Genomic DNA, 9,267 nt, shown 5'->3' on the forward strand with positions numbered 1-9,267 from the left:
AAGAACAGAGTTAGCCGGGAGTCAGTGATAGAAGAAAAGAAACTTGAAGAAGTAAAGGATGGCCAAGGGCTATTTTAAAGTAGATCCTTCATTTTCAGAGTTGTTTATTTTTTGTCTTGTTTGTTTTTTATGTCGGACAGTTCTTTCACTCCGTGGGCCTACCTGGCTGCTGTCTGAGTGTCCTGCAAAACAGTGCTGGACCCAAGAGGAAATGGGATCGCATAACCAGTAGTAATGGCATTTCCTCTGGGACCATGTGTTAGAGTTTTCAGGGGTGAATTGCAGACAAGCTGGGCAGCAACAACGTGGGAAATGCACATTAATCATGACTCGATTGCCTGTTTCTCAAACAGCTTAGTGACAATGTAGTTGGAATTCTCTGTTTCTGCCAAAGTCTTTCACACTAAGCATCTTGAATAAGACTTTATGGGCATCTCTTCTGTAGATTTATTGCATTGTCTGCAAGAATATCCACTTTTTAAAATTCTGCGCAAAGGGAACTTAGTCTGCTAACCAGGTGTGCTGTGCCTCCTTGTCAAGGGTCATGGCTTAGACAAAGAATCAAATGTCAGGTGTGCTATTCCCTGGAAACCCTTTCTGTAAAACTACGCTTTGTGTCAACATACGAACTTGGAGTTTTCAAATATCTGTCTTAGAAAAGATGGTTCCATCTCTCTCTTCTAAAACAAATATATAGACAAATAGATACATCTTTAACTGAAGTAAAAAGTAATGATTTAAAAAATACTTGAAACTTACATGAGAAAAAGTTACTATTTTCAACAGTAAGAGAGGTTATTATAAATGTTAAAAAATATATAGACATAAGTAAAAAATTAAGAAATTCTAAGGCCCATAAAATGTTCTAAATGTGATTCCTCACTAATAAATGAAGATATAAATTAAGTATAAATTTGAACATTAAATGTATCTCCATTTTCTATTCCCACAACAATTTTGTTTCTTGAGCTAATATTAAAAAGAATTGAAAGTAGGAATCAGACAGATATTTGTACACCTGTGTTCATAGAAGCATCACTCACAATAGTCAAAGGAGGAAGCACCCCAAGTGTCCACAGACAAATGGATAAAGAAAATGTGGTATATAGAAATGTGGACAATAGAAAACCATTCAGTCTTAAAAAAGGAAGAAATTTCTGGTGCATATTTTAACATGAGTGAAACTTTTAAACATTATGCTAAGTGTAATAAGACAGTCACAAAAATCCAAATATTGTGTGATTCTACTTATATAAAGTACCTACAGTAGTCAAATTCATAAGACTGGAAGTAGAATAGTGACAGCTAGAGGCTGAGGGGAAAGTGAAGGGGGAGTTAACAGTTTAATGCTTACAGAGTTTCAGTTTGGAAATCTGGAAACTGTTCTGGAGATGAATACTGATGACCAGTATGTGAATATACTTAGCACCCCTAAACTATACACTTCAAAATAGTTGAGGTAGTAAATTTTATCTTTTGTGTATTTTACCACAATGAAACAATATATTCACTTTTATATTAGGAAAGTTTTTTTTCTAATGATAGCACACTGTGAGTTCTCTAACATACTTTCAAGAGGACGATAAATTGGTATACTCTTTCAGGAAAGCAATTTGTTGATATGGTGGTCATAAAATGTACATATTATTTGGCCTAATTTCCTCTTCTAGGAAATATCCTAAGATTATTCTATTAAGAAATACATTGATCTATTATCTGTAGTTTTTAAAAATTATTGTTTCAGATTAATTTGAGGGCATGAAGAATTAGGTTACAACGGTTGCATTTGTTAGGTAGAGTCCCTCTTATAATGTGTCTTGCCCCTAGAAGTGTGCCACATACCCTAACACTGTGTCCATTAAGTGGGAGCACACCAATCTCCTTCTCCCCTCCCCTCTCTCCACTCCACCCCTGTTCCTGTATCGCCCTTTGAATTGATTTGAGTTTTTCTTTTATGTGGGTGTGTATTAGGCCACCTGCTGGCTTCGGATCAGTATTGAGGACATTGGATTCTTGCTTCTTCATTCTTGTGATACTTTTCTAAGAAGAATGTGTTTCAGCTCCAACCACGTTAATACAAAAGACATAAAGTCTCCATCTTTTTTAATGGCTCAATAGTATTCCGTGGTAAACATATATCAAAGTTTGTTAATCTACTTCTGGGTTGGTGGGCATGTAGGTTGTTTCCACATTTTGGCGATTGTAAATTTGCGATAAACTATCTAGTATAAATGTCCTTATGATAAAATGATTTTTTTTCTTCTGGGTAGATGCCTAGTAATGGGATCAAATGGGAGGTCTAATTTGAGTTCTTTGAGGATTCTCCATACTTCCTTCCAGAGAAGCTGTATTAGTTGCTGTTCCACCAACAGGGTGAAAGTTTTTATTATTTGTAGTTTTTTTAAGTAAACAATATAAAATTTTCACAATTGATTAATAATGACATATTCCTACTATGGGATAGTGAGCAATTATTAATATTATTTTTGTGAATATTTGAAGGTATAGGAAAAGTTGCCAACATATAAGTTAGTAAAAAAAATCTAAGTGCTATTATGAAACTATAGTAAACGTATTTGTTATGTTAAAAAACCACTGGTTAGCTATCTAGAAAAGGATATTTTTATATGTCATTATATATTATTATCAAGCGCTACATATACCTATCTGTAACAATCCAGAAAGAATAACAAGAGAATGTATTTATCCTTTCATGGCGGAGTTATGGTTCAGTATTATTTTCATCTAAGTGCTTTTTTCCCCCTGCAGGTTCTAAGCATTCTGCCTTTATACCTACTACCTTGCCAATCATAGTCAAGTGATAAGAATGACTAAAAAATAAAACCATATTTCTTTCAGGTCCTTTTTCTTACCCCCTATTTCCCAATTTCTGTTTTTTGTCTAGGTGAAGGGCACAGTTAGTATTTGCAGTGATTTTCAACCCATGTACTGTGAGAGGAGTGAGATGTGCTGCAAAAAATTTTAAAGATCATTAATTAAATTATTTTCAAAGAAATTCAAAGTACAGTAAGTATAGTCTTTTTTTTACTCGTTTTTTTTTTTGATTAACATAATTTAAGTGTGTCAAGGAAGTTTAACTAGAGGTTCAAGTGTGCTGTGAGATAAAAAAAGGTTGAAAAACACTGGTTTGGAGGCATCTGCCAGGGCTTTGAGGATGCTCTGGATCTAGTAATTGCCGTTCTTGGTAGAAAGGAATGTGGCTAGTCCAAGGCGCCTGTCTGAGAAGCAAGGTGGTGCAGGGGTGATGACTGCTTCAGGTACAGGAAACCTCCTCTTTCTTACTTCTACCACTGATCCAAGAGGGACCCTGGGCAGTCTGGGATCTCATGGTTCTCATTATAAAATAAACTTGAGCCCGCTCCTTTTTAAGACCTTCTACTTTATTACTGTGTTTACTTAATGTTATCCTGCATCATGGGAAGCTTATTCGTGTCCTGGCTGGAAAGGATTAAGTTCCACTTCATATGAGTAGGTGGGGCATCATGGCATACAGCCTATTTACTAAAGGATAGGGCAGATTAACACTGTGCATCTTCAGGTGTTTGGGCCCCCTTAGGATTTAACCATGAGCACAGACCATTGGAGAATTCACCTGAGTTTTAAACTACTGGTGTGAGGGCAACCAAACATAGAGGCTTGTGACTAAAATCAGAAACATGCTGAGTTTTCAAAGTACTTCCTAAGACAGTATTAATAAGTAGTTACATAACATAATTTAAGACAGATCAGTTAATAAAGTTATATTTATAGTTTTTTTAAGAATATGAAAGCTATATTCTAAAAAACTAACTCTGAAGTTAGACTAACTGGAATCAAATCTAGGCTCTGCCACTTAAAAGGTATGTGACTTTTTGGAAACTGCTGAATCTGAGTTTTTCTTTCCTCACGGATATGTGGATAATACCAGCATTTACCTCAAAGAATTATAGATTAAAGGAGGTAAACATCAATAGAGTTTTTTTGGCACAAAGCCCTTAATTTGTTTTAAGATTCAACAAATATTGTCAAATAGTGGTCGTAGCATCAGAAGTGTCATTGTATTCTTATAACATATAATATGTCATCCAATCCCACTCTTTCTGTTCCTTCTAGTGTGCCTTTAGGTGTCTATGTTGCTGAATGAACTAGTCTTCCTATATCATCTTACAAGAACTCAATATTCAGTGCCAGCATGAGCCTACTCATGTGTCTATGTGTATGCATATAGATATTCTGTAATATGCTTATGTGTTTAAGTGTTCAGATCATGAGTATTGATGGACAGGGTATGGGTTTCTCCGTGCAAGGCCATTGTTATACTCTCAGTTTCTCTTTTTCTGGTATTTATTCTGTCCCTCTCAGTCAGTATGCTTTTGTGACATCACGCCTTAAAGGCAGCTAGTAATATAAAATACTTCTTAGTTTTGATTTTACTTTTAAAATAAAATCCATTATAAATCTACATCACAGAGACATTAATTATAGACATTCTGGTATATAGTGTTCCAAACTATTTCATGTGTGTGTTTGTGTATGTTCATCTAATTTTATTAGAAGCAGGAAAACTTTTTCCCTATTCTTCTGTTGATACTGCATTTTCCCTGTCACCTGCTATAGCATCGTTATATTTCTTTTAAAACCAAACAAACCAAATATCCCCAAATGAGAGAGATAAATCATGGTACATTTTTCAGTATTATAGAATCCCAAGCCACCATTACAATTGTTTATATGAGTATTTAAAGGCACAGGAAAATTTTCTCATTATGTCACTTACTGAAAATTTTGCCTAAAATTATATGACCAGAATAAACTGCTTATTTTTGTCAAAAGGTAATTTATCTAAAAATGCATTTTTTTTTTTTTTTTTTGGTTGGCAATGCAGCTGAGGCTTTATTTTGGAAAAAGCAATAAAATTGGTTTTTAGTTCAGGGTGTAAGTGGAGGTAACCCAGGTGGTAAACTCCCCAGAAAGATGGGCTGAGGGGTGGGGCTGAGCCTCAGCTGGGTCTCCTGTTCCATGTGCTCCCTGGCACAGCTGCCTCCCCCACAGGCTCTGTGGCAGCCGTGTGAGAGGGTGGACTGGAGGGGCCGCAGTGCAGCTCACTTGGGCAGAACATCAGAGGACTCAGACAGCAGCTTCCCGACTCGGGTCTCAAACTTCTTCACAACCACAGCCCTGGAGCTGGTGCGGCTGAAGGACCTGGAGCCCCCACCAGAGCCAAAGCCGGTCTGGAAGGAGCTCAGACCATAGCTGAGGCCAGGGCTTGTAAGGCCCCCATAGGCTGAGTTCAGGCCAACTGACCAGCCATTGGTGGTCTTCGTGTGGATACTCATGTTCTGTATCCCCGACTCCAGCCGGCTTTCTTCGTCCTCCAGCAGCTTGCGGTGGGTGGCAATCTCCATGTCCAGGGCCAGCTTGACGTTCATCCTGGTATTCACACGGTTGCTGAGCCATGTCCTGCTTGGCCTGACTCAGGGCGGTCTCCAGTTGGGCCAGCTTGGCGTTGGCATCCTTAAGAACCAGCTCCCCATGCTGCTCAGCATGCACGATGGAGGCCTCCGGGGCAGCCCTCTGGCCTTTGAGAGCTTTGATCTCATTCTGGAGCTGGCTGATGTTCTGGTTCATGTTGGAGATCTCCATCTTCATGCGCCGCAGGTCGTCCCCTTGCTTCCCAGCCTGCACCTGCAGCTCTTCATACTTGGTCCGGTACACGCTCTCAGCCTCAGCCCGGCTGTGGTTGGCGATCTCCTCATACTGGGCATGGACCTCAGCAATGATGCTGTCCATGTCCAGGGAGCAGCTGTTGTCCATGGACAGGACCACAGACGTGTCTGAGATCTGGGACTGCAACTCACAGGGCTCCTCTTCATACAGCTACCTGAGGAAGTTGATTTTGTCAGTCAGTCCTTCCAGGCAGGACTCCAGGTCCACCTTGTTCATGTAGCTTCATCCACATCTTCGATGAGGACAAATTCATTCTCCATCTCCGTATGCTTGTTGGTCTCCTCCTCATACTTATTCTTGAAGTCCTCCACCAGCCCCTGCATGTTGCCAAGCTCTGCCTCCAGCTTCAGCTTCTCCTGGCCCAGTGTGTCCAGCTGTCACGGAAGGTTGTTGATGCAGCTTTCACACAAGCTGTCCATGTTGCTGTGAGCTGTCTTCTGCTGCTGCAGGAGGTTCCACTTGGTCTCCTGCATCTTGTTCTGCTGCTCCAGGAAGCGCACCTTGTCGATGAAGGAGGCAAACTTGTTGTTGAGGGTCTTGATCTCCTCCTTCTCCTGGGTACACACGGCCTGAATGTTGGGGTCCACCTCCAGGTTGAGCGGGCTCAGCAAGCTCTGGTTCACTGTGACATCTGTGATGCCCCCCATACCTCCAGCTCCGTTGTAGCCTCCACCCAGACCCAGGCCGGTGCCCAGGCCACTCCCGAAGCTGCCACTGCCCACCAGAGAGAAGCTCGAGAAGCTGGGATGCAGTCACAAGGCCCACTGCTGTATGAGCGACTGCTGAAGGCTCGTGGGGCGGAGGTAGACACCTTGTAGGACTTCTGGGTAACCCTGATGGACATGGGGAAGACTGGAGTAGAGGCAGGTGGGCCAAACCAGAGATTGCTGTAGGAGCGAAAATCTGCTTCTAGATGGCCTAAAAATGCATTTATAATTATACATCATTATAAATGTAAAAAACTAAAAATATACTTGAGGATTCAGACAGAGAAATAGGTATTGCCAGCCATTTAGGAAGAAAAACATTAGTGGTTGGTGCTACTGAAAACAAAACAGGGGAATATTTCACATGCAGAAGGTCAAAAATCTGAAATGCCTCTAAGATGTCAAATAAAAGAATGAGAAAGAGCTCTCCATTGGGAATTTGCCACAACTAGACTAGCTCTACAGGAAGTACTCAGACAGATTCTTTATACTGACTAGCACAATGGTTCATCAGCAAAGTAAACATACCCAGAAATTAAATAACAAAACCTAGCTTCCACAATGGTGCAAGTGATAAAACTAAGCACTGGAGCTTCACAAAACCAGATGAACAAACCTCCACAATACCTATTCATTCTCTCAATAAATGTGAATGGCTTGAATTCCCCACTAAAGAGGCACAGGCTGGCTGACTGCATACAAAAGCTGAAACACAGTATCTTCTGTGTCTATGAAACACACCTAACCTCTAAGGATAAAACAAGACTCAAGGTGAAGGTATGGAAAACAATATTCTAGGAAAGTAGAAATCAGAAAAAAGCATGAGTTGCAATCTTATTTGCAGATACAATTGGATTTAAACCAACAAAAATAAGGAAAGACAAGAATGGACACTATGTATGGGTCAAGGGAAGCTACAACATGAAGAGATTCCAATCATTAATATTTATGCACCCAACCTAAGTGCTCCTAGATTGATAAAACTCCCTTAAATGATTTGAACAATATGATATCTTCCAACTCCATAATAATTGGAGATTTCAACATCTCTTTGACAGTACTGGACAGATTCTCTAAGCAGAAACTAAATAAAGAAGTAATGGACTTAAACATGACCTAAGAACAAATGGCCTTAATAGACATATACAGAACATTTTTTCCAGATAAAACTGAATACATCTTCTCATTAGCACAAATCATCCTTCAAAGTTGATCATCTCTTAGGGCACACATCTAACCATAAGAATTTTTTTTTTTTTTTTTTATTTTGGCAACAGAGTCTCACTTTGTTGCTCTTGGTGGAGTGCTGTGGTATTACAGCTCATAGCAACCTCCAACTCTTGGGCTTAGGCAATTCTCTTGCCTCAACCTTCTGAATAGCTGGGACTACTGGCACTTGCCACAACACCTGGCTTTTTTTTGTTGTTGTTGCAATGTCATTGCTGTTTTAGCTGGTGAGGGCTGGGTTTGAACCCACCACTCTCGGTATATGGGGCTGGTGCCTTACTCATTGAGACACAGGTGCTGCCCTTACCTTAACAAATTTAAAGGAACAGAAAGTATTCTTAGACCATCATGGAAAAAACGTTGAACTCAACACCAACAGAAATCTTCATACTCTCATGAGGGAAACTAATCTTACGCTGAAGGGCTGGATTAAGGATGACATTAAGAAGGAAGTTATTAGATTTCTTGAACAAAATAATAATGAAACCATAAGCTATCAAAACCTGTGAGCTATGGTAATGGCAGTCTTTTCTTTTGTTTTTATTATTTTATTTACAATTATTTTAATATTTTCTATTTTAGTTTGGTTGAATTGATGCAGCATCTGTAAATAACAGAAGGCAAAGTGTACTTTAAAAAATATGGAACACTTCATGAATTTGTGTGTCATCTTTGTGCAGAGGCCATGCTAATCTTCTCTGTATCGTTCTAATTATAGTATATGTACTGCTGAAGCAAGCACTGCAATGGCAGTCTTAAGAGAGAAATCAGATGCCTTCATCCAGAAAACAGAATGAGAGCAAGTCAACAACCTAATGGGCCATATCAAGCAACTGGAAAAGGAGGAAGAATCCAACCCCAAACCTAGAAGAAGAAAAGAAACAACAAAATTAGGGCAGAATTAAGTGAAATTGAGAACACACCTATCTTTTGGAAGATCATCAAAATAAAGTTGGTTCTTTGAAAAGATTAATGAAATTGATAATCCTTTGTCCAGACTAACTAGAAACAGAAAAGTAAGGTCTCTGATAACCTCAATCAGAAATGAAAAAGGGGAAATAACAGCAGATATCAAAGAAATACAAAAGATCTTAAATGATTTTACTACAAAAAACTATATGCCCAGGTTTTTGAAAATCCAGGGGAAGTGGACCATTGCCTGGTACACAACACCTTCCTAAACTCAAGCAAAAAGAATTAAAAAATTTGAACAGACCTATATCAAGCACTGAAACTGCATCAGCAATATAAAATCTTCTGTAAAAGAAAAGCCCTGGACCAGATGGCTTTATACCAGAATTCTACCAAAACTTCAAAGAGGAAGTAGTACCTATATCTTATAACCTATTCCAAAACATATAGAAAGAAGGACCTCCCCAACCTGTTTTATGAATTAATGTTACCCTGATCCCAAACCAGGAAAAGATCCCCCAAAAGGAAAACTATAGGCCAATATCACCAATAAATATTGATGCAAAAATGTTTGATAAGATCCTAGCAAACAGTGACACATTAAAAAAATTATACATCGTGATTAATTGAGTTTTATCCCAGGGACACAAGGTTGGTTTAACATATGTAAATCCATAAATGTAATTCACTACAT

The 9,267-nt window shown here is 39.0% G+C and overlaps 1 non-coding gene and 1 pseudogene across 1 annotated transcript; both read right to left on the reverse strand.

Moving 5' to 3' along the window:
* Positions 1-5,102: 5,102 nt before the first annotated feature.
* LOC100953543 lies at positions 5,103-6,601 on the reverse strand (annotated as a pseudogene).
* Positions 6,602-8,296: 1,695 nt separating this feature from the next.
* Positions 8,297-8,403, reverse strand: LOC111724314. Its single transcript, XR_002772631.1, has one exon. It is a non-coding gene; the product is annotated as a U6 spliceosomal RNA (small nuclear RNA).
* Positions 8,404-9,267: the final 864 nt, after the last annotated feature.

The sequence above is a fragment of the Otolemur garnettii genome, unplaced genomic scaffold, assembly GCF_000181295.1.
Source record: "Otolemur garnettii isolate 467f Iridium unplaced genomic scaffold, OtoGar3 scaffold00021, whole genome shotgun sequence".
Taxonomy (NCBI): domain Eukaryota; kingdom Metazoa; phylum Chordata; class Mammalia; order Primates; family Galagidae; genus Otolemur; species Otolemur garnettii.